We start from the raw sequence: 24,171 nt of genomic DNA, 5'->3' as shown, positions 1-24,171 counted from the left end.
AACTAAATTGATTTTACCCTGCAAATGGCTGGGAGCATCACTGCTAATAACCAATAACCATCTTTTGCACATATGTAGCATCTTTCATTCAAGAGTCTCAAAGCATTTAATAAGCAACAATTAATTAACCCCGTAACATCTCACTGCTGTAATTAAAGCATCTATATAAGGAGTAATTGCACCACCAGTGATTCTGGTTCCAGTAATTTCATCAAAATGCAGCAGATATGTCACAGCAGTTTGCAGTGCAATACGAGAAACAGCAGCAGCCTTAGAAAGATCCTGAAAAGTTCTGTATTAGACTCTGGAGAGGAATTCAGGAAAGGAGAATGCATATAGGTAATTCATGGATGTTACAGGATTTCTGGACAACACGCTAATACTTCTCTTTTATAGATATATTAATCACCAGTATAATTTTGTTCATCACATTCACATTAGGTTAAAAGTACCCTGTAGACTCCCCAAAGAAGCCAATCCCCAATTGATCGACAGTTCCTACAGAAGTACTCAAGTCAAGTAAATGTTTAGTTTTCAACTTCCAAGCACAAAGTTTACGGATCAGGTAGGCAAGACTGCCACAAAGAAGGCAAATGAGTTTGGGTGTCTACCTGATACTTTTAAAATACCTTTGAGAGTTTCAGGTTAAAAAAGAAATAGCATCAATGAGGATGTAAAGTGCTATTATCTCAGGCTCCCGGGTACTACATTTGCATTCCAGAGCCCAGGGCTTTAAGCGAACAACAGCCATTGTCTCACAGCCGTAAAGGCCCCTTAATGTCAAAGTGTTTATTAGACCCTATCAACACTCAGGTTTTGGGATACTTCATGTTTCATTATCAGTTTGGATGAAAAGCTGTCTCCCATCTCTTCTTTTTCTAGTGCTGCATGAGCTTCTTTCCTACCCTTCTAATACCTCCTTTTCAGCAATAGCTGTCCTATCTTCCCATACAATTATGACATTTTATTCCAAGATGAAGGAAAAGGGAATTTGTTCCTTTAGAGAGCTTTCCTCTGCACACAATGCTTTAAGGCATCTGCCTAGATTTATATAAGCTGACAGCTCAAAGATGGAACAATAATAATAATGACAAGACTTGCCATTTTTTTCCAGCAGCTCTCAAAGCAATGCAGTGTTCTTCATCAACATTAAGTCTTAAGCCGTTGCCAGTGTTTTTGTAAATGGGAAATCTTAAGCACACAGTGGTTGAAAGAACTTGCAAGAAGTCACAGGACTCAGTAACACATTTAGGAACAGAGTCCAAATATCTAGACAATTATGTTAAGGCCTAATTTTTCCTTATTCCTTTCCAGTATGTAATTTAAGTGTGTTTCTAGTGTGCTGGTTTATATGAAGCGGGTGTACCTCGTGCCTTGCTGTTCTCTCTCTCTTTCCAAGCCCACATACCATCAGACTGGATCAATACCCAACACTACAAGGATACTCCAAAGCAGTGCTTGAAATGCTAAACCTTGCCATCTCATACCTAAGATTGTCACAGGATGCTGGACCACAGCAACAGAAGACTACTGATAGTGAGTTACCTTGTATTGTTAGGCAAAAAACACACAGCAATAAGAGACCAAAATCTTAGCAGGTATAATTTAGCATAGTTTTACTGAACCCAGAAACTCTAGACCAACTTAAACCAGTCAAAGCTGTGGTAGCAAGACTCAAAGGAAGTATTTCACATGCATAAAACCATCAAGATCTGGAGTTTCATCAAAATAGATAAGTATCTTGCTTCAACATTTAAGCCAATCTTTGGAAAAGGTCCAAAACAAGGCTGGGGGTGAGATTTCCCCCACACGCTCACTCTATTGCCTAAACAAAGGCGAGCCAGGTTAATTCCATCAAAGCTCTGCCTTGTGCTGTACAAAGAGCAGAGTGAGTTCTGGCAGGGCTTGGACCTGAAAGGCAACATTGTTAGAGTGACAATGTGACAGCCAGTCAGCAATAAAAGCGTTAACCCAAGTCTGGGTTTGTACTGCCCCGGATCGCTGCAAAGGCAGCAGAAAAGAATCGTGACTTCTCAGCTTGGAAGGCTGAGAACGCACCAGCTGTAACTTCAGCTGTATGGGTAACCACTACTTTAAAGTTTTAGCGTGCTTCATACACCAATTCCTCCTGAATAGGAAACTAATGAGTGGCATAAAATGTGCTGTTAATTAAAAGCTTCTAAAACGCCAAACCTTCTACATGCTTCGGCTCAAGTCAGCAGTTCTGCAGGGCTTGGTTTAGGCTGCAAACCAGCCCGCAGCCTCTGGCAGCAGTGTTCAGCTATTCAGAAAGATGTTCAGCCAGTATTTAACCCACTGTTAAGAGACATCCACATCTTGTTTAAATTTATCAGACAGCTTGCTCCTGCTAAGAAACATTTGACATGGCAGAACTCTGTCAAACAGCTCAGAGGTTGTGGTTTCTGTCTAGAGGACCCAAGCCAATGTTAAAAACATATAAGAAGCACTCTAGCTCGGTGTGAAGTCAAAAAAAATGCAGCTAATCTACCTCAACAAAAGATGCCTGCAGCGCTATGCAGAAACAGGCCCCAAATTTTCAGGTCATAACAGAATTCATACAGCACAGGGTCTGTCTTACAAAAGGATGTGCGCCTCTTGCAAATCAAGAGGCATTGCCTATGTTTACCATTAAGGTCCATTGTTTGGTACATAAAAAAAACCAAACAAACCAAAAAACAAACCATGCTGGAGGAGAAGAATGTTGTTCTGTTTTACAGAGCTAAAGCTTTCAGTATTTGTTTCTGCCTTGATGCAAATGAAGCAAGCAAACCCCATCAAAATCAATTTCCTTGCTGTTATGGCACGTGGGACAAAGAAGCTAGTCAAAACTAGAAAGAAAAGGGGGAGAAAAGGAGACTGAGTAAGTCACAGCATGCAGGTCAGATCTCCCAGACCTCTAGTTGCCCAAAAGTAAGAAAAGCAACAGAATCTACTTGTCATTGCAAAGTTTCTTAATGTCCTCAGATGAAATAACTTCACACTTATAAATTGCCTTTTCTGTGAAATCTTTGAGATAAAAATCTCCTTATTTTATGTAAAGCACCTCATGTGCTGAAGAAGTAATTGATTGACTGCTGTCAGCAAGCACTACTATTACACACTGGGTGCATTCTTCACCTAGAGACCTAACTGGATAATTATAGCTTTAAAAATGAAAAATCTAAAAGAGCTCAACCAAGGAACAGTGGGTACAGTTTCTGCAGCATTTGTTCCTCGTAACAATTAAAAAAAAGTTTCTTCAAGAATTCATGGATTAATATACAGAAGTCTAGATATTAAATTAAATAGATTCTCCTCTCATTTTGCTCCAAACTGGTGTACGGTATGCAGAACTTGCCTTGCAAGGAATGCTTTTGTTTAAATGGCTTGATAAATTGGATTCCTTTGATGCTGTTTGCTCTTGCCTTCCTTAATCTCTCTTAATCATAATAATGATTTTTTTTTTTTGTCTGCAATGCATCTGACCTACTTCCACATTCCCCCTATCCTGCTGTTCTTTTCTGTCTATATTCTCTGTGAAGTATCTGTATTCCCCCTCCCCTTTTTCCATTAAATTTCTTCAAAAAAAAAAAAAAAATTAAGATCCTCAGGCAAATCAGGAGATGTTTTGATTCTCACCACCCAGTGAATGCTGGAAACCACATGCTAGGATTCTTCCCCTTTAACCAGTCCAGGCATCAACCTTTATCAGTCCCAAGATACTGTTAGTCTACATAGAATTTGTTGAAGTATTTGAACCACAAGACTCTGACAGAGACCTACAAAATGCAAGCAATTCAATTTTTAATCACTCCAGCAAAAAAAGAATTTGGCAATTAAAAAAAAAAAAAAAAAAAGAAAAAAGCAACTTTGACACAGGGACAGAAGGAAAATAACTAGCTTTAAATAGTGGCAGGTGCATCACTTCAGACGAATTATACGCCATCCATCCCGAACTCTGTCTGAAGCAGAAGGATAACCCAGGGATTAGGGTTTTAATAGAGAACTTAGAAATAGGGATTACAGTCCCTGCTCCACTACAGCCAGTCTATGCGGCTTTGGCCATTTACAAAACAGGGTTAACAATTTTTCTCCTTTCTCACCAATATTAAGAGACCAGTGACACTGCATATTGTCAGGCTGTTAAGGCTAAATACAATCTAAAATAAATAATTTTTGGATGGGATCTTGAGGACCTAACATGAGAGCTTCATGGGCATTTAAACTGAAAGCCACAATCCCTCTGTCCAGTACCCATGTATTGCTGGAAGCGTGCTAATTCAAGACTCTCTTATTAACCTAGAAGTGTCCTGGGTAGCTGTAGTTTTGCACAGACCTAAACAGGCCCTGATCTGAGCAGGGAAACACTTCAACTCATGTGTAAACTCCGGTATAATCCAGGAGAGAAGAGCAATGCCTTTTTACATCTCAAGCTCAGCAGTCACCTGAGTTTCTACTGTAGCTACCTCTCTCTTTTTTTTTTTTTTTTTTTTTTTTTTTTAAATCTGAGACTGAGATACTTGTGCAATAGGTGCCATAAAAACAAGGAAAGAGCAGCTAGTTGCATGCAAACCACTTCCAAACACAGGTAGATGCTGACGTGGACCAGAGTGCCGCAGCGCAGAGGAACTGAAAACAGCAGCACAGGGAAGTTTAGACCATATCTCGGTTTGTACCTCTTGACACAGCGTGTAGCAATAAGATGGGAGAAGGACTGAGCGTGAAGAAAGTCAGCTGTGACAGAGTAACACTGAAGACCTTGGGACAGTTACTATTTCTGCTCAGACCTTAATTATTTTCCATTTTTTACCAACTCCATTCTTCCCTGGAGATCAAGAGAGGTAATAGAAAAAAACAGCTTTTGCATCAAGAAAGTAATTTCTTTCCTCATTTCTGGCATACTCTGCTAGGAAACCATCAGCAGAGGTCTTGCCTGCAGATTCTCATTTGAGAGTCAGCACTCCTGCAGACTTCGCACCATTCTCTATTAGCGATACTCCGGTCTTCACTTGATATTTGGAGTGTCTTGTGACCAAGTGAGTTTGCTATCTGCCTTGAGAATACGACTGTCTGGACATGCCTGGCTTTTAAGATATCCATCCAGCTGAGTTAGGCAGAAGTCAGGCAACTGCACACACCAACTCCCTTGGTGGTGTAGCTTGTGCTGTGACTACAAAGCAGCAAAGGAGAATCAGGTAACTGGAAATATGGTGCGGATTACCACCAGGCAAAGTGTAGTCACTCAGTCTTGGAACTGGTCTGCACATTGGAACTAATACTGGAAGATTTGGGGAGCACAGTACAGGATCCTTGACAAAACTTGAAAAAAAAAAAAAAATCAACATTTCTAATTCCCCTCGTCTATGTCAATGCTTCTTAACTAATTGCTTCAGAAGCAGTATTCCTGATTTGCTGCAGCATGGGGGAGAGGAGAACCTGGGCCCATGTTCAGGGAACAAAATGTTTAGAGCCAAGCAAGCAAAGACAAAAGGACAACAGGAATCAAAGGGTGTTGTATCTGATCCAAGAACACAAGGCAGTTAGAAGAACATTTGCAGAAGTAAATTGCAATAAATGGCAGGTACTATAATAGCTAGAGAGCTAAGAAACAAAGGTATTTCCTGTGCAATAAACCAAGTAGCATTACATAAAAGAAGAACTTAATTTAAAGGGACAACCATCCTCACGCTGTGCTTTCCACCGCTTTTAACACTTTTGTGACAAACCAACAAGACACCCTAATATTGCAGCATCCGAGGGGGGTCTCACTTTACCACAAAATCTCTGAAGTTATTTTCATGGATGCCAAGCCAAAATATAATGAGGATACACGACCAAATCCACACAGTTTGTATCTGGCAATGCAAGAACTGAATCTGGACCTCCCACAGTTCAGGCCAATGCTCTCAATGCTGGACTCTCTTTTAACACCACTCCCCTCTCAACGCACACCCCCCTACAAGAACAGGTGGGAAACTGGACTCAAGCTTACTTTATTTTCTTTATTAGACATCCAGTGAATCAGCTCTTGATGAGAAAGTGCAGAATCATGCACACGACACTGTTCAAAATTTAGGGGATGCTGAAACACATAATTTTCTCCCTCCTGTCCTCAATACTTTACATTAAATGCATTTGCTAGGTTCCATTCCTAGCACCAGCATCACTAAAACCACCATTCTAACTAACAGCATTTGCCATCTTGTCAGATACCTTACAAGAGACTGAAGAGCTGCTTCATCCAAGAGCCGATCTTCTGCTTGTACTCTGCATTCAGTGGATTAATTACAGGTCTCATTCCCACTGGCTATCTTGTACTTGTCAGAAGAACTGTGCAAAACTCCCCTATAAATGAGAAAAGAAAGACTCCTAGAATAAGCAGGCTTAAAAAAAAAAAAAAAAAGGCAGCTCTTGACTGGAGTATATATGTCTAATAGCTAATTATGATGCTAAGTCATGGAATCTGATGATAAAAAAAAATTAGCTATCCCCAGAAGACACACAATCTAATACATGTTCATTGCAAATCTAGCTCCTAAATCTGCTGCCCGCTGAGATAATGAAGAATGATTCAGTCAGACCCAGGCATCTTTTTAATTTCAGATGCAAATCCGCTCAGCGTTGTGCGCGGCTGCTACAGACAGCAGCAAGGTAACTGGGGGGGGACGATCAGCGTAAAACAGGCTGATGCAGCCCAGACTGCCAGGCAGGAGGAGCTCCCTGTCCAGTTCCTTGGGAGCTGGAAGAGGAGGAAAGAAATAGGGCCATAAACGAAGGCTCGGGGGCAACAATCGCCAGTAGGATTCCTGCCTCAATTTTTGGTTTGATATCGGTGTAGGGATGCATGTGTGTTTATGTACAGCCCATTTATGGAACAGAGATAGATTCTGCTCTGAAGACTTTGCTCCTTCTTAGCTATTCTTCTTCTATCACAGCAATCCTTACACGTAACCTGGTTCCCTGGCAGGTATTTTTATTTATTAATGTCACTGAAAAACCTGCACCTGCCCTTTGGGCAGCAATACCTGGTGACCCTCCTTAATCTCTGAGCTGAGAACAAACCTTCAAAAAATGATCAGCAGCTCCAGTGATATAACATTGGGCAACAAAACTCTCATCTATTAAATAGATTGGGATAAGCTTTCTGTTTTCTGACCTACATATTTAATCAACTTGTATTTTCAAGGGGCTGATAGCACATGGCTTTGCTCCAAGGACAGCCTGAGAGTTCCCATATTGTAAGCGAGCTCCAAAAAAGTGCCACAACTGATGATGCAGCATTTTTAAACAAATTTCCAGATGCGAGGAGGTGCGCTTCCTATCCACCTCCTGACAGAGGAGCCTAGCGGGTAAAACCGACCTACAACTTCTGAATTGGCATGTAAAGCATGTATCGGGGAGCTGTCCTTGTAAGGGACATTTCTTATGCCTTTCTTGTTTACTTGCCCACAGGCCAAAGCGCTTGGCCCAACTGTCATTCTAGGATGCTCAGAGGGAGAGCAATTGCATAAAAGCATTGCAGACTTGACCTAAGGCCAATTTCTCTCCAGTGTAAGTTAAATCAATCAGTGAAGGAACCTTTTAGCTAAATTCCCTGCTTATTTCTCACACTTTCTCTTTCCTATCATTGCCCAAAGCCACCCTCAACCTTTCCCTTCCTTCCAGTGTTTTTTTCTCCAGCTTGTCCCTACTCCCACAGCCCCATAAGCTATCTGGCTCTCTCCATGATGCTGCCTCCCCTTATCTGGGATTCTCGTCCAGTGCCAAAGGGCCAGAGTAGCCTCTGCTGGCTGCAGCCCAAGTCTGGAACAATCAAGTTAATCTGCTGGTTCACAGGGAGAGCTCAGCATCAGCTCGGTTCCTGCAGACATTTTCTATAAGAGAACTTGCCTCACCCCTTTATGGCCATGCCCCGTAGGTACAAAAGCTGGAACAGTATCTCACATCTGCTGTTGAACTTGCCACTGCTCTTGTGCACGGTTCTTATCACCTTTCCTACGAACTCACACGAGATTTAATCTGGCTTGATGCACAGGACTTCCTCCATCGAGGACTTCTCCCTCTCCTATTCCAGACTTTTGGGGTGGCTAATGCCAATAGCCAGAAGTCTGACATGTGCCAGCAATAATCACCTTTGACTTCCAGTAAAAGGTATTGCAGTCCTGGTATGGCAGTGGTATTGTAGTTCTGTTACCTGCACAGCTCTGCAGCTAGATACCAACCCTGAACTGCACTGCTGTTAAGTTCAGCGGTCATATCCTAAGCTTGCTTTCTGCCTGCTGTCTTCTATCCCATTCAGATTAAACTTTGCAGTTTTAACCTTTTTTTTTTTAATCGACAGATTAAGCTTTTTATACAGTACTTTAAGTGAAATAAAGTCTATACACGCCTAAAAGAGTTACGTGGCGAAGCCCAGCCTGCCCTTAAAAATTACTGTGGTTTCTGTTTTTTACTACAGCAACATTAGAAATTGACCTTCGATACAGCAAAAGTCAGGGTGAAGTTTTAGACGATTACTAAGTAGTTTAGTAAGTTTCAACCATAAGTTCTGTGAAAGTAAGTACTGAGTTTTGAGCTGTTCTGAAGTCTCCAGCTTCATAGTTCTGTAGCCAGTGTTAACCTTTGGGTGGCTCAAAGCTAGCCACAGGTAATCTGTGAGGGCTTTAGAGTAGGCGATACTGACTTTAAAAGACTCTTATATTTATTTGTAAGATCATTACATTCCTACAAAATCATTTATTTGCTTAAACAAAGCACCATACAGTACTTTGGGTTAACAAAAGAAGTTTTGCTAAAAAAAAAAAGAAATATGCAAATAACCATTGGTTGAGTGCTAGATTAGTTAATTATTCTTACTAAAGAATGTGCTGTAAAACATAAAAAGCCTTAGAGAGCTTTTCTGTCATTTTTTAAAGTGTGCACAACGCAGGCAAGTTTCCACAAATATTTACACTTGTGAAATAACTTTTGCAAAAGATCAGATGAGTGGTTGAGCTTAACTGCTCATGAAAATTGACCTAAAGCAGCAAAACCTATGATGCAGCACTACCAAATAACTAATTTGCAAGAGGTTTCCCTTACTTCCATCAGTTTGTATCTGGGACACCCAACCACTAGAAGATTTAAATACCTCTTCTAATAATAACTGAATATATTTATAGATATTTGTACACATTTTCATCCTCCAGATAAATACGCAACACTAATTCCTGTTGAGCACCGAGCACCAGTATCTTATGGCAGCAACTGCTGCTGATTGTAATTACATAGTTCTCAGAAGTCAGTATCAACTTTGGCTTCCCCCAGCTCCGAGACGGGCGTCGGAAAATAAAAATTCTGCTCTTAGGTGTAAGTCTATAACGACAGAGGAATTCTTAGCTTGTGTATTTCATGTAAGTAACTTTGGAGAGTTCACAGCCAAGTAAAAGAACTTGGTTCAGTCTTGGTTCCTGTTACAGCCAGCTGCTGGAAAGATTTACCCATCCCTGAATTTCACGGTATGTTTGTTAACAAGGAAGAAATTTAATTTAACAAAAAGCTTGAAAAATAAACTGCCCTCTATCCTTAGATGTGGGATCAATTCCCTGGAACAACAACAGAATAGCAAAAAAGCTGCCTCAGCCTTCAAGTTCTAAGGTAGATGAAGATTTCACCAAAAATTTCACTGATTGTCCCCATGCTGATTAACCCAACCAAAACACAGCAGGGTCATCAATGCAGGGGGTGAACACCAAATGTTGGAATTACACAAAGATCAGATGAAGTGCTCCAGTTCAAGAAAGGAATAAATGGAAGATTAACATGGGACACAGCAAAATAACGAGGTCTTGCTCTGTCCTGCTTGGTCTCGAGCCCTCTTGACAGCACAGCCTTTACCTTTGTTATACATTTTACTAGTACTTCCCCAAAATACAACTTTCTTGTATTTGGCCATGTCTAGAGTGCACACGAGGGGAAAAAAGGTCCACAACTTCCCATAAGCCACAGCCTGCCAAGCATTTGCATTGCATGTGACATGTTCACACTTGACAGCTCCATCAGGCTCTCCTGGAGGCTCCCTGAAACGCCATACATCCATCCCAGCTCCAGAAAGCAGCTCTGCTTCTGCTAGCAGGTACCAGAGGCCATTTCTAGCACCTGTGCTGTGCAGCCCCTCACTTGCTCTTCTTGCAGTATTGCAGTTCAGTGGGTGCAACTGGAAAGGCAGAGCTCAGATCTCATCCCAGTTTTCACCCTGACAGCCCATCACTTTGTTTTAAGCTCTCCCCAGCTCACCAGTGCACCTCCAGATTCCCTGCCTTGGTGTCTTCAGGTACCCATCTAGCTGTCATCCTTCAACTTCTGATCCTTTTTCCAAACTACAGAGCTTCTAGACTTCATTCCACCTGCTCAGGGTTACAGCAGCCCAAGTCTATGCTAACCCAGGTCCAACATTTGGATACTAGGAATTGCCACAGTTGTCATCGTTAAAACTGGATGTTACAGCTCATGTATCAGGGGTTAAGCCACTCTCTGACAGAGATGGAAAAAATCTAAGATTAAAAATGCAAGATACTGTGCAATTCTTGCATGATACTTGTCCAGCTTCTGTAGCTAGACCTCAGGCCTGATCCAATCTGCTATGTTCACTCACTTCAGCAATGAAGGGACATGAATAGAAACAGGCAGCTCTGGCCACACACAGTCATAAATATACAAATTATTACACAACATAATTTGCATTAAATATGGCGGGGAGCAGCACTAAATCAGTCACTGTGAAAATAAGGCAGGGTCTGGTCTACCCGGCATGTCTGATCTCCATCACAGAGTGCCTCAGGTACTCTTTCCCAGCTAAGGCACCGTGCTGGATTCCAGGACACTATCGGCTTTCCCTCAGCCCAGCATCTTTACTCACTCAGTGGTGTGCAATGATGTTTTAAGTTCATATTCTTTCTCAGCAATTTCCTCACGGGGTGGGTATAATGCTAGCACGTCCTAATTCACACCAACTTCACAAACCCAGGGTCACTTCTCCACAGGAAAAATATCCACGTGTCAAGTTATTAAACAGAGTTCTTGAGCAGTTGCTTAGTAAGTCACAAAAGCGCACAGCAAGTCCTAAGTCTCCTCAGTCTTGCAGGACCTCTGCTTACATGCTTTCTTGGCTCATCTCAACCTCTGGTCTCATTACCAAAGCAAGCCGAGGCAGTTCTCCACCTACGCCAGTGCCTGTAACTACTTGGAAAACTGATGGTGCAATGCCCGTCCGACAGCTGGGGTATCTGTCTCAGATTACACCAAAAAATTGCAAGCCTGCGCACTTCAAGAAAATTGGGAACAAGTGGTCTAAAGAGAGAAATTGTGTGAACAGGCAAGCAGTTGCAATGCAGTCCCACTTCCCTTCTCACCAAGGTCACAGCAGCTGGAATGCGCTTGCCTGAAGTTTGCTCTCTCAGAGAAACAGCCATGTGATTGACCCAGCTAGTGACTTGATTTCAGATGCGTCATGGCAGTATAGCTCCAGGAACATTTATGAGACTATAAAGGAGCAGTTAAAGAGCAAGCAGTCAAAAGAGCAATTTTACTCTGTCCCAAGTACAGCATCACATTTGCACGCAAGGAGAAATAAGCCCAATAACTGGCAGAATTGCATTCAGCAGACTGTGCGCTCATCTGGGTGGATCTGACCATCAAAGAGACAGGCTGGAATAGGAAGTTATATTCTGCTCCGTTTGTATTTATACATACATGAACTTTACATATGCGTGTACATTAAGAATATTTTGTAAACAATAAGAGGTTCAGGGCTTTAAAAACCAATTTATTCAGTTACACTTCTAATCTTCCTCATTGCCTCATATAACCAAACACACTGTTCTCCACAGGGGTGACAGAATAGTAATAATTTCAAGGGGTGGAAAAATGTCCAATTCTTTGGGTAAAGGCTACAGAATATTGCAAATTTATACTGTTGTTTGCAAGCACTTTGACTATTCAATGACTATTTCAGCCAAATCATTTCAGAGGATGGTAATTTTTTTTTGCTAAATAGTCTAAATACAAAGCTCATTAAAAATCTGATCTCAATTTTTCCTGAATGCACATCTTTGTGAGTCTAGAGTTCACTTGGATTTACAGTGTTGTGCATGTGTACAGAAATGTGGCCAAGTAAAGGACCCGTATCAACTATGCTTTGGTATTTGGGGGTTGTTTTGCCTTGGGGATAGTGGGGCTCATCCCCATCAGAACTTTTTAACCCTCAATAAAATCTTTGAATTACTTGCCTCTTATGCTAATCATGCACAACACATACGCCAGCATCACACCTGACATGACCACATTATTTAGCTATCTTCCTGTTTATCAGTTCTACTAGAAAACATCATGCAACAGCAACAAGTTGTGGCATCATCAGTGGCAACCGCTCAACAGCTAAGGCTGTGTTCCTGGGTGTATGCAGTATAGTAAGCAGCCAGGGAGTCACAGAATGGTATCGCTTCCATTTTGTGTACACCACGCCCCTTCCTCTTCCGAGGATGAGCAGCTTTAAAAACATAGATATGTTTTTGGTTTTGTCCTACATGAGTGAGAGGGATCCTGATACCTAAAGATACTAAAAAAAATCTAGCCATAAAATACTGTAGGAAAAAAAAAAAAAATCTCTTATCTCTGATGAATGGGAGCAAGAGATGTCTGAATACAAAACATTCGGGAATCGAGCACAGCATGTCACAGAGTGACCAGTTGAGCAATCAGCCAGCCAGAGTTAAAATATCCATGGCCAGGCAAAAGATATATTTATTCTCTTAAAACGTGAGTAGGAATATTGGTAAAGGCAGAGTCTTTGGCTCTTCTCCTCCAGGGTCCCCTCAAACATGCCATATTTGCTACTGAAGTTACTTGGATGAAATCTCTTGCCCTTATCACTAACATCTACTTTTGGGAAAAAAAGCCTGGCTTCAATTGTTAATAGCAATGCTCCTGTTGGCTTCAACAGAGGCAAGATTTCACACTTGACATCTCAATCCTAACTGAATTACAAAGGTCTACCAACCGAAACAAAGATTAGCTTAAAACTGAAGTTAATGAAACTAGTTGCATTTTCATGCTGGTGCTTTTTTCTTGATGGCAAAACACTTGCTGGTTTAGCTTCGTAAGGATTCTGATAAATTAGATAATCTCTCCCTGGAGTAATTATCCAGAAGCCTCAGTCCAAATTCAGAACCCCTATATAACAAGCTCTCTAAGCATACAATAGTGACCTGTCTGGCTCCCACAAGCAGAAAGGATTCGCCTTTCTCCCTGGGTTATATATCCAAGAGACTTATTCCCTAAATGGTGGCATGAATTGCCTCGCTCATCTCCCAAATCTAGCATGAGCCATGACTAATGCTTGTGATGTGCCCTGAAATACTGGGAGGAAAGGTGCTATAGAAATGCAAAGCAGCTTTCAGGAACAGAAATACATTGTCTCTCACTCTTCCTTTCCCCCCACCTTTTTTTCTTTCACACTTCTTTGTTGTGGTCCCAGTTTATTTTGTAAACAGAGTCTAGTACTGTTTGGCAATAGCATCAGCAAAAACAAACATATAACATTGAAAAAACAAACATATAAAGCTCAGAAGAAATCTCCGAATACAGCCGATTGTCTGAAATACTTATCATTTCACTCCAAGAAAAATATTTAAGAGAAGCAGAACATGAAGTGAAGGAAGGAAAGATACAGTGTTATCTCACATAAACATCTTCTCAAAGCACAGCCAGGCCAGCTTATATAAAACAAAACAGAACTTTGAACTAGCTATCAACATAGCTGCTCTCTACAGCCTCTCAGCAGAGGCTGAGGCATCTTTCCATTGGCATTCCCGGATAAAGAGCCCCCTCCCCCCCCCAAACCCCAACAGCCAGGAAAAATCCCCTTCTTCAGTTTCCCCACTCTTGCCCCTCAAGTGGAAAAAAAGGCATAGTGGGAAAAAATACATATGTAACAAGCCACGTGCCTCTAAAAAGTCCTCGCTCAGGAGAAAAAAAATCATACTCCTGATAACAAATAAATATGCACCAGTTTTTAAAAGCTGAAACTAAAAATTCAGATCTGGAGGAACTGACACCTGGCCATGTTCCTCCCTCTCATCCTTTGGGTAAGTTTTTTTTTTCCTGAAAGCACTGGCTAACTTGGTGATGAGGTGATCAGGGCCCAGTGACCTTCAGATCCGACATGAAAAGGGCAGACAAGCCCTGTGGACACACAACAGCAACCTATAACTGGCAAGGGCTGAAGCAATTCAGATCAGTCCTTTCCTGTTTGGGTGAACTGGATACAAGGACTCTGTACTTTTCATTCAAGTTGAAGCATTTCCTGGCATCGTGAAGAGCCATTAAATTTTCCAGAAAATTAGCAAGACCAAGGGCTGAACAAGAAACAGAGAAAGTTTGAGATGGGAAAACATTCTCCCTTTATTTTTTTTTTTTAAAGCAAAGATGTTCAGACAAAAAGTAAAGGCAGCGAGCTGCAAATCACAAGCCACAAGCTTGGTGGGAGGCAGTTAAAGGGGAAATGCAGCAGGGATCCTCAGCACTGAGTCAAGACCTTTCTTTGATCTCCAGTTTTCTCAAGCTGCATTCCCATATGCAGCCCACCATTTGTTTTTAGTTAGACAGACATAATGAAAAATACTCTGCTTGGGAAGAGCAACAAACAAGCCTTGCAAAAATCACACAGTGACAGCCAGTCAAAATAAGGAAGAACGAAAACCGCAAAAGAGATGATGGCATCTAATAAAGAGGGAAAGGCTCAACTACTTGGGGATACTGTGGGTATCTTTCATCCAGGAATTTCAAAGTCACTCAAATCAGTGATGGATAGATAGGGATCACCTCCTCACACATTACTAAAACTGCGATCTCCCACATACGGAACCAACAAACCCGCTTCCGCTGCCCCAAGGTTTTATCAGCAGTGAGCCATGTGGGTACGGTCCTGGCTCATCCCAATTAGCTTGTCAGGTTTGACAGGATCAGAGTTGTAGGTTGTAGAGCACAATAAATCACATGATTTTGCCTTGACATCAATGTAATTTATGTATTTTCTGCATCCTCTTTTGTTTATTAGCCCACATAATTACACTCTTACGCTTTTCGAGGGATACTGTGCAACATCTTCATGATTTGCCATCTCCTTACACATGGAGCCCAAAACCCACCAACGATCTTAACTACAGTTTTGTTTGTTGGCATCTGGCACAGCATATGCTGACACAAAGCAGTTCACATGTCTCAGAGCTATTGTTCCAGACTCTGCACATTTACAGTTATCATCAGCTACTCACGACAGGCTTTGGAAATTTTCGTCACAGCAACTAGAAATTCTTCAAATCTTTTAAATTAAAGCTCACAACTCAGAACTTCTGCATGCTTACTGCTTGCTTTTCTTAGTTGCCCAATACATTAACAAACAGTGGTATCATTTATCCAAACACTCTGGATAGCTGGTATCACCAGAGTATTCTTAATGTAGATTACATACTATATTTGCAGCGTTTCACAGATGGATGTGAAAACCAAAAAGCATCAAATCCAGCTTGTGGAATAGTTTCAACTATGCCTCTCATTTAAAACATGTCTGAAAGCGTTTCAAGTGGGCCATTTCATATTTACTTTTGCAATGCAAATGTAGCTGTCACCCTGTGGTTAAGATAAAGTACACAGCACAGCTCTCACGTGAACTGCCAGGGGCACGGCAACACGCGTGATCCAGAGCACAACTCCGTATTACAACTGTGCCTCTGGGCCCACGGAAAAAGGCAGAGCGCTCTCAGAGTAACTGCTTTGCAATGCCACTACTGAAGGAATAAATATACACCAGCAATCAGATTTCTAACCTCTGCGGTCACCAAATGGCATAATTATCAGGCAGGATTTTCCATGTTGCCTACTGCCAGCAAAATCAAGTCGTGTGTTTCTGAAAATGGTAATGATACAACAAAGCATCTATAAAGCACATTATAAAGTGGTTGGGGTTAGCTATTGAAACACAACACAGGGGTAATGTCTCTATCAAAAAGATCCTCTGCTGAAGCATTGCAGGTCCTTTCATTCAACAAGGCACTTCACTCATCCAGAGAACAGTTTGTGGTTAACACTTAAACCTCGCTTAAAAGTTTGAATTAGCTTTTTTTGATAAAACAACACTGTCTCAAGACTAAATTGAATACATTTGAAGCTTAACCAGAGGGGAAGGCTTTGCATTGCAAACAGGGTGCACAAGTAGTCTGCCTGTGGGTAAAGAAGTCCTGTGACTGAGGTAAAGCACCTTTCTTGCTCTTGCACTAACACAGCGGACGTGGAAGGGCCCTGGTGCAGGCAGGCACCTGGTGCACATCCCTCCTGGCTGGCACCCATCCCTCAAAAAACCAAACCAAACAAACTTCAGGACCTCTTTGGTAAGATTTTAAGCACTCTCCCTCCAACACAACTGCTCCAGCGACAGCAGCAGCCCCAGCCCCCAGGGAGGCCGTTGCACGCCCCGCCGAGCTCCATCCCTGCTGCTGCCTGCGCGGGGAGAGCCGCAGCAGCTCCCGCAGCACACCTCCCTCCTCCCCGCAGCACACCTCCCTCCTCCCCGCAGCCCGAGCAACCCCGCCGCGCTCCCGCTCAGCCTGAGCTCCCGCGCACCTGGAAGCATTTCCCCGCACAGAGCAGCCTCTCGCCCCTCCAGCACCCCGGCCCACAGCTTTACCATTACCAACAGCCCAGGTGCGGTGGCTTTGCTCCCACCCCGCCACCGCCTCCTCTTCCATACAACCCACACCGCGACCACCCTGCTCCGCGCACCCCGCCACCCTCTGCTTGCACGGCCCTTCCTTGCAGCCCCCCCGCTCCGTGCAACACCCCATCCTCCGACCTCGCTGCAGCCCCCCTCCCGGCCGGGCAGCCCTCCCGGCCGCTGCCGCCCGCCCGCCTGCCCTCCACCGCGGCCCCGCTAGCGGCCCGCCCTTTCCCGGCGGCAGGGGCGGAGCTGGCGAGCGGCGGCGGCAACGCGCATGGGCCCCGGAGCCTTTCTCTGAGCCGCGGAGCGTGTGTGAGGGGGGCGTGTGCCGGACGCGGTTCCCCCTCGCTTAGGGCTCTTCCCCGCGCTTCGTTCCCCGTCGTCTCCTCACCTGCGGCGGCGGCCATGTCGGCGGGAGGCGGCTGGTAGGCGGCGGGTAGGGGAACCCGGGCTCGGCCCCCGCTGTGGCGGAGCGAGGTGAGTGTAGGCAGGGGAAGGGCTGAGGGGAGAGGTTGGGGGGGACGGGAGGGGGAAGTTCCTGTCGCGATAGCGCCCTGCATGTTGCGAAGGCGGCGCCGGCGGTGGCTGAGGGGAGGGGGCGCGCGCGGCAGCCTGGCCAACGGTCGCGGCCGTTACCGCCAAGGGACGCGGCCGGTGCCTCTGGGGAGTTTCAGCCTGGCCGTGAGGGGAAAAGAAGAAAATAATGAAATAAAATAAGTCGCGGCTCTCTCGTGGTGGTTTTCTTTTGATTGTTCCGTGGTTTTTTTCTCCCTCCTGTCTTTTCATCGGCGATTAATAGCACGCGTTCAGTCGCCGTCCTCCAGGGAAGGTCTCTGAGGTGAATAAATTCGCCCATCGCCAAGAAATAATTTACTGGGAAACGAAGGGATAATTGGGATTTCAGCCTGCGTGTGCTGTTCCTCTGCTTTTCAGGCGTGGGGAAAAACCGGCCTTGTGCTCCCCGGCTAGCGTGCAGCTGCCGTCCGGCTTTGTGCTTGGCCCTCTTCTCCATTGTGTAGGCTGTCCTTTGTGGTCTGTTTAGTGGAGCCCTTTTAATGCCTTATTAGACCTTTTCAGGTGCAGTGAACGTCCAAGGGTCTGCTTGGGTCACCAAGGGTGCTCTGCGAGCGACATCTGTGTGCTAGGAAACTGAAATGGAGGAGCGCCCAACAGGCATTTCGTGCGTGTGTGTGTGTGTGGAGATGGTTTTATCTGGAAGATCTTGATTAGTTTTCCCACCAAATTGCGATGGGGAGGTGAGCAAAGGATAGCAGCGTGGGGTCCTGTAAGGAAAGATCCATAACACGTTTGGACTCTGAGCAATGGCTTCAACTTGAGGAAAAGGTACGTGTGGACCTGCGTACGTCACTGTTTTCCTTTCGCAAACTATGCGTCCCATCTCTTTCTCCCTTGAGAACCTGTCTCGTATCGCAAACCACTGCTCCAGACTGGACTGATGGCTGTTGAATTGTAAGAAGGTGATGGGGACGAGTCATTTTTTGTTACACCTCTGGACTTTCCGCACGAGATAGTGCAGAAAACAGCACTTTGGACAGAGGCTCGGACAGCCTCCGCTGGGGATGGGCGTCCGATTTGTTGTGTTGGTTGATATTGTCATTGGTAAGAATGCAATTTAGAGGAACAGGTGAAAAGGCAAGAAGGTAGAAGCTTAAAATATGCTATTTCATTTCAAGAAAGAGCTACAACGCTAAAGCGTTATCAGAGGTGACTCCTCTTTGACATGGAACAGAATGAGCAAGTTTCCAAGAGTCTTAAAAGAATATCTATTTCAGGTGTTTGAGGCTTGAGCATGGGATAGATACCCTTTTCTGTAGGACAGGGACAAATGTCCTGCACGTGCTTATTTAGAACTGTGTGATTTCTTTCCCACTGCACAGATGTCTTTGCGTTCTGGTTTTGGAAAATTAGGTTAGCCTTGAGTGAACAATTTATTTTGACTGGTAAGTAAAATATTACGTATTCTTTATGATAAAAGAGCAAGCAAATAGTTCTTGTGCTTGGACTGATATGTTTTCATGAAACTTATCGGAGGTTGCTTGTGCCGTGCCAGGGTGTGTGCCCTGGTGTATCTGGTGGTTTTATAATGTTTGAACATATTGGAGCCATCTGGAAGAATCAAAATTTTATTCCTTTGAGGGCATATAGTGATTGACATGACAAAGGCAGGAAAAATGGGGTGAGAACCTGGCAATACGCATTTTGTAAAACCTATTATTTGGGGAAACAACAGAACTAAAAGTGTTAATGTGATATTAATACCATGCATAATGTACAGAAATATTAGTCCATTGCCAGAAGCAAATTATTGTTAATCTTTCAGGTTGTGGTCTTAACCTGGGATTTGTTTCTTTAAAATACGTTTGTCAAGTTTTTGAAGAAACAAAGAGCATCTGAGCCAGGTCAGCAGAACCATCATTGCGGAATTGTTTTACTTTTTAGATGTTATGTATGTTTGTAGGTGCATGTTGTAGTGTTTTTATATCACTTGCTGATGGATTGTGAAATATCAATATCCCAGCTCTTAATAGTCTATTTTTCTGCAATGCCAAGTGAGGGCAATGGTGATGGCATTGAATTTATGGGGGAAGGATTGCAGTGGTGACTTACTGGCTGGGGAGAAGATCCCAGAGGGAGTGGAGGAAATCTAACAAAAAGGGTAATAGTGCTACTTTGGGCCTTTTCCCCTGGGCTTCTGTTTCTTTTGTGAACTTTTTAAAAGGAAATGTCATTTTGCTGTTTGAATGCATTGTTTTGCATGAAGTGTCAGACCACATTATGGGGATTATCCAGTCAACTTCCCCTATTTCAAAATAAGCACGTCAAACACTGTAATATGTTTATACAAAAGTTCAGTGTGTTTTTCAGGAACCCAATATACATATTTCCAAAAACAAATGACGTTTTTCATACTTTATTATGGCTAGAAGAGTTTGTATAAGAGAAAAAAACTGAAATGGGTTCCCTTGGCCTTTGTGTCCTTCTCTCCACAAATAAGAGAAAGATGTTGGCCTCTTCATGAACTGGGGGATTATTTTCATTCACATTTCCTCTCAAAATATTCTTATCCACGTAGTAGCTCCTATCTGATTCCAGTGGGGGTGACCATGGCAGGAGCTATTGGCAGGAGTTGTTGGCTCGATGCCATTTTGGCTGATGCCAGGGTAAGGGCAAAAGATGTAAAGAGGTGTAGGTAAATTTGTAAATTTTACTTGCAAAAACCTGGACTAATTGCTCTCGTGGGACTGTAAGTGTGGGTGGCGTCTGTCAGGTGTGGCGTGTGCACGTGCGGTTCCCTCTCCCAGCTGCGCTCTGGAACTGCAGCTCTGGTATCTGGTTTCAGCCTTCAGTGGACTGTAGCAGCATCTTGTACCAGCGGAGCCTGTGAGCTTGCCCATGAGGGGATCTTTATGATGAATATAGTAGGTCTGAGCTGCCAAGGGTCCTGACGGACCCATTCTACACCACCAGCCTTACGCAAGAATTTGAACTTGAAGGTGAGCACATGTGATGTCTGTGCCTACAACAGTGAAAGTTGTTCAGATTCACTGTTTGGGTCTGGCAGCTGCTCTCAGGATGTCTGATACCTTAATATGAAAGAAACAAATTGAAGTGTTTATCAACTTTTAAAGTCAACAACTGTTTTCCTTTGAAAAATAAGTCGATTTCGTATCAGGGGGTGAAGCAGGTCAACAAGTCTGGCCAGTCGGAGCATGTGGATTTTCACAGTGATTTCTATTCTTATGCTAATCCTTTGAACTGGCTGGCCGTGCACTGCTAGCCAATGTGAGGGAAGGGATGTGCATACTGAGGACACTAAAGGGAAGCCATTTTTTAGAGTTATTGTTATGCAGATTAGGTCTTCCAGCCAATCAGAATCTGGAGAATCGCGTAACCTGAGGTTATAATGCTGCGGGTCAGCAGGCATTTGAGTCATCTGAACTGGTTTGGTTGAAACTGTTTCTTTACAATGTTAATTTTGTTTGTTTGTTTGTTTGTTTAAATCCACGTTGTCGGTGAAAACAAATTGTTATCTTTGGTGCCGAACAATTAAAGTTGGAAAACTTAAATGTTCAATTTTTAATTATGGTGTTGGGTAAGAAGTGTAGGAAGGCAGCAAAGCTATCACTCTCCATTGATACAGCTATGAGCTGCTCATTTGAATTCTACTTCTGTTGCTGAATTGCTGTCCTTCTCCCACACCATTTTTCTGCATTGCTTCAATTTCTGCTGTGTGTGTATGTTCCTAGGTGTGCGTCCACCAGTTGAAACCAGTTAAAATATGTAAATCTTACTCAGAAGAGTTTATTCATTTGCTGTATAGTTGTTTCCTAGAGATTGTTTTAGAAATAGGAAATAATGAAGTAATGGAAAAGTCTGAAAGAAATGCTCCTAGTTAGTATTTTGTCGCATGTTACACATGCTGCAACTGTATGTGGTTTCCCTCCTGTAAAGATTCCTGCTGACATCCATAGGGGCTTCTGCAATACAAGTTACTAGACTGGGACTGTTAAGCACGTAAAGACGACTTTGTGTATTTTATTTAAGTGGTGCTTTCTGTTGCTGGAATCTGTATATTCCTGAGCAGACCGACTTATCGTATTTATATGTATGTAGTGTTAGATTCTTTGGAAGTATGTGAAATAATTAAAAACTGCCCTTTAAACTATTTAGTAAATTGGATTTGCTTTACCAGCAGTGGGACGGGAAGTTAATCGTGTTTAAGCTGATGTTGACTTTTCCAATCTGATTTTCTCTGGGAAGAAACTTTATTACCTAGTTGTTAAATGCACAGTTAATTAGCTGCTGATTGTTTAAGCTGATAAACCAGTGCTACCAGGTTTACTGTAATCAGTTTGGTACATGTATCATGTATATGCTTCCTTATGTAATTGTCTTGCTTTTTGATTAAACACAGTATTAACTATAATCGTATTGATGATTTGAATGTATTTAGATGGTATTGTCAAGTGATGATTAGGACATTTAACTGTTACCATTCACTGGATGTTCTTTTGCTCTGTGCTTAGTTACACATGTGTAGTTCTGGAGTTCATAGTGTCGTCTGTGGATCTTGCAACAGATGAGAATATGGCTCAGCAGCTCCTGTCTTTTAACCCATAGTTTAGAAAATAAAATACCCTCAAATCTCCACTTTTAAAAATCATTGTTTTAGGAACCTGTATTTTCTTTTAGTCGTGTTTCTGTAGCTAAGTTGCAACATTTTGAGAATGTCCTGCTGATGAGGCTTGAAGTCACTAGTTGAAGCAATACTTCAGCATAAACTACCGATGAACGAATCATTCTTGTCATCTCAGTCGCTTTTGCTGATGAAGAAGCTGCAGTTGCTGCCCCTCCATTCCCTTCCTGGTGTGCCCAGCGCTTGTGCCTGTCCACATCTCAGCCTTTAATGTTTGTGGGTAGAAAGCATTGGTTTAGTGTATCCATTATAACTCTTTAGGAATCAGAGAAAGTGGAGTTTCTCCCATTTCTGCCATTAATTCATTAAACCAGGACCACAAGAAGTTTGGAGCCTACGGATTTCAGGGTAAAATCAAATGCTTAAATACCCCTGAGGTTATGTCTTGGTTGGAGGGACGCTTGGTCAGCCACAGCCTGAGTTATGGCCTTAGTTCTCCTGGTAGTGGATCTATAACATAAGGGTCACGTGATGCAAAGCACTGTTCTTGGAGAAACTCACTGTGACCATTCAAATTTAGTTTGTGGGTGTTAGTTTACTTTTTAAGCAGGCTTTATGCTAGTTGAACAAGTTGTCAGTCCTGTGTTACTTTTAATTTGGTCTCGCTCCATCTTTTCTATCTTACAGCAAGCATAAAGTCATAAAGCAGGTGAAAATTTTTTACAGCAAAAGTTTGCTCGGGTGACATCACATGCTGTGATTCAAACTCATGTCAGTAGGTAGTTCGGCAGTACATGGACATAGTAGTGGTCCTGCAGCCATGGCCCCAGAATCCAGTTGTAGAGAAGGATGTCAGTGATTTAATTACTACTGGTAAGTTGCTTTTAAGATACAAGGATGAAAGGTGGTATTCCAAAAGCTTTGTCATCACTTACTGGCAGATTGAGATAATCAGTTTTGCTAAAAATAACTTTGGTGGCAAGATGTTAGGTTCTTATAAGTGGTTTGAAAATTCTTGCTTCTTAAAGAAAACTGTGTTTAATCCTCTGTGTATTTTGCTATCGGAGATATATTTATCACCAACTAAACAAATGTCTGTTAAAATGTTAAAGTGAAGTAGGTTGGTTTGTGGTGGTGGTTTGTTTGTTGTTTGTTTTTTTGTTTTTTTTTTTTTTTTAATTCCATTTCAGGAACAATGTTTCCTGGCATTTGGGAGGTGAACTTTTTGGTCTCAACACTCGGAATGCTCAAGGTGCATGTGAGTGCTCTGGGGGAAAAGAAAAGATACAGTGCTTGGTGTTTTGAAAGCAGTTTGATGTTCCAGGGTAACAACTAAAGTTTTCCAAATCCAAATGTTACAATTTGGACGTATTCTTACTGAGTTCCCTAGGGGCATGAGCGTGGCTATTATGAAGAATAATGTAGCTGGACAACCCCTGTTTAAGCATGATTTTAATTGTTGCAAGAGCCTTTGAATATTAGCTGGGATTTACCCTTTTACTCCTTGTTAGGATTCATGAATGTCTTCATTAGATTTCATAATAGCCAGCTTAGGTGCTCTGGCTTGAAGGCACAATTTATTAAAAAAAAAAAAAAGGCAAAGAAGCTCTTTATCTTTTGTGTTGTGTGTTTTACAAGAGGCATCTCTAGAGAGTCAACTCTCGCCTGCTAGGAACAATCAATCTTTTAAAAGGGTAATTTCAATATTTTTTTAAAATTATTTTTTAATTCAAAAAGCCTGTTATCCTGCTCAATAATGCACCTTGCTTGTTTTTTCTCCAACATTTACATAGCAGCTGATACAATCTGATAGAATCTTTACAAATTTTATCAACGGTTTCCATATCAGCTTTTCATGGAATGTGAATATATTTCAGTAGCTGCTTTCTATAGCTTGGTCTTTATGATCATCATCTCATCCCTTATACTCTGCCTGGGATATAAACAATAAAAATTGCTGTTTGGGTATAATTGTTTCCAGTGCATATACGTGTGTGTGTGTGTGTATTATTTTAAAAATTGATGACGGATACCACTTTTACACTAAAATGTAAAATGTGTAGAATTTTATTACAAATCTCACAAATGAATGAGCAATAGCTATAAATATTATGTTCAGATAAAACAAAAAAATTTATTTGATACAATCTGTAAAGCAAAGTGTGTGGATCCTTCCTATATACTTACATGTATATGTAGAAGTGTAATGTGTTTGCTGGAGGTTGATTCAGTAAGCAGTAATTGATTTTTATTTCAGAAAAAG

General features: G+C 42.4%; 1 protein-coding gene across 6 annotated transcripts in view; it reads left to right on the top strand.

The window, feature by feature from the left end:
* Positions 1–17,037: 17,037 nt before the first annotated feature.
* Positions 17,038–24,171, top strand: part of ARHGAP32 (Rho GTPase activating protein 32) — a 257,698-nt gene continuing 250,564 nt past the window's right edge. For all 6 annotated transcript variants that reach the window (XM_087763521.1, XM_087763516.1, XM_087763519.1 and 3 more), the window contains exon 1: positions 17,038–17,227. The gene's annotated coding sequence lies outside the window, so the exon portion shown is untranslated. The remainder of the gene's footprint in view (positions 17,228–24,171) is intronic.

This window comes from Nipponia nippon, unplaced genomic scaffold (genome assembly GCF_047370975.1).
Source record: "Nipponia nippon isolate SJK-2023a ecotype South Korea unplaced genomic scaffold, ASM4737097v1 scaffold_28, whole genome shotgun sequence".
NCBI lineage: Eukaryota > Metazoa > Chordata > Aves > Pelecaniformes > Threskiornithidae > Nipponia > Nipponia nippon.
Note: the sequence above shows the minus strand (reverse complement) of the source record. Positions and strands in the feature narration are given on the sequence as shown.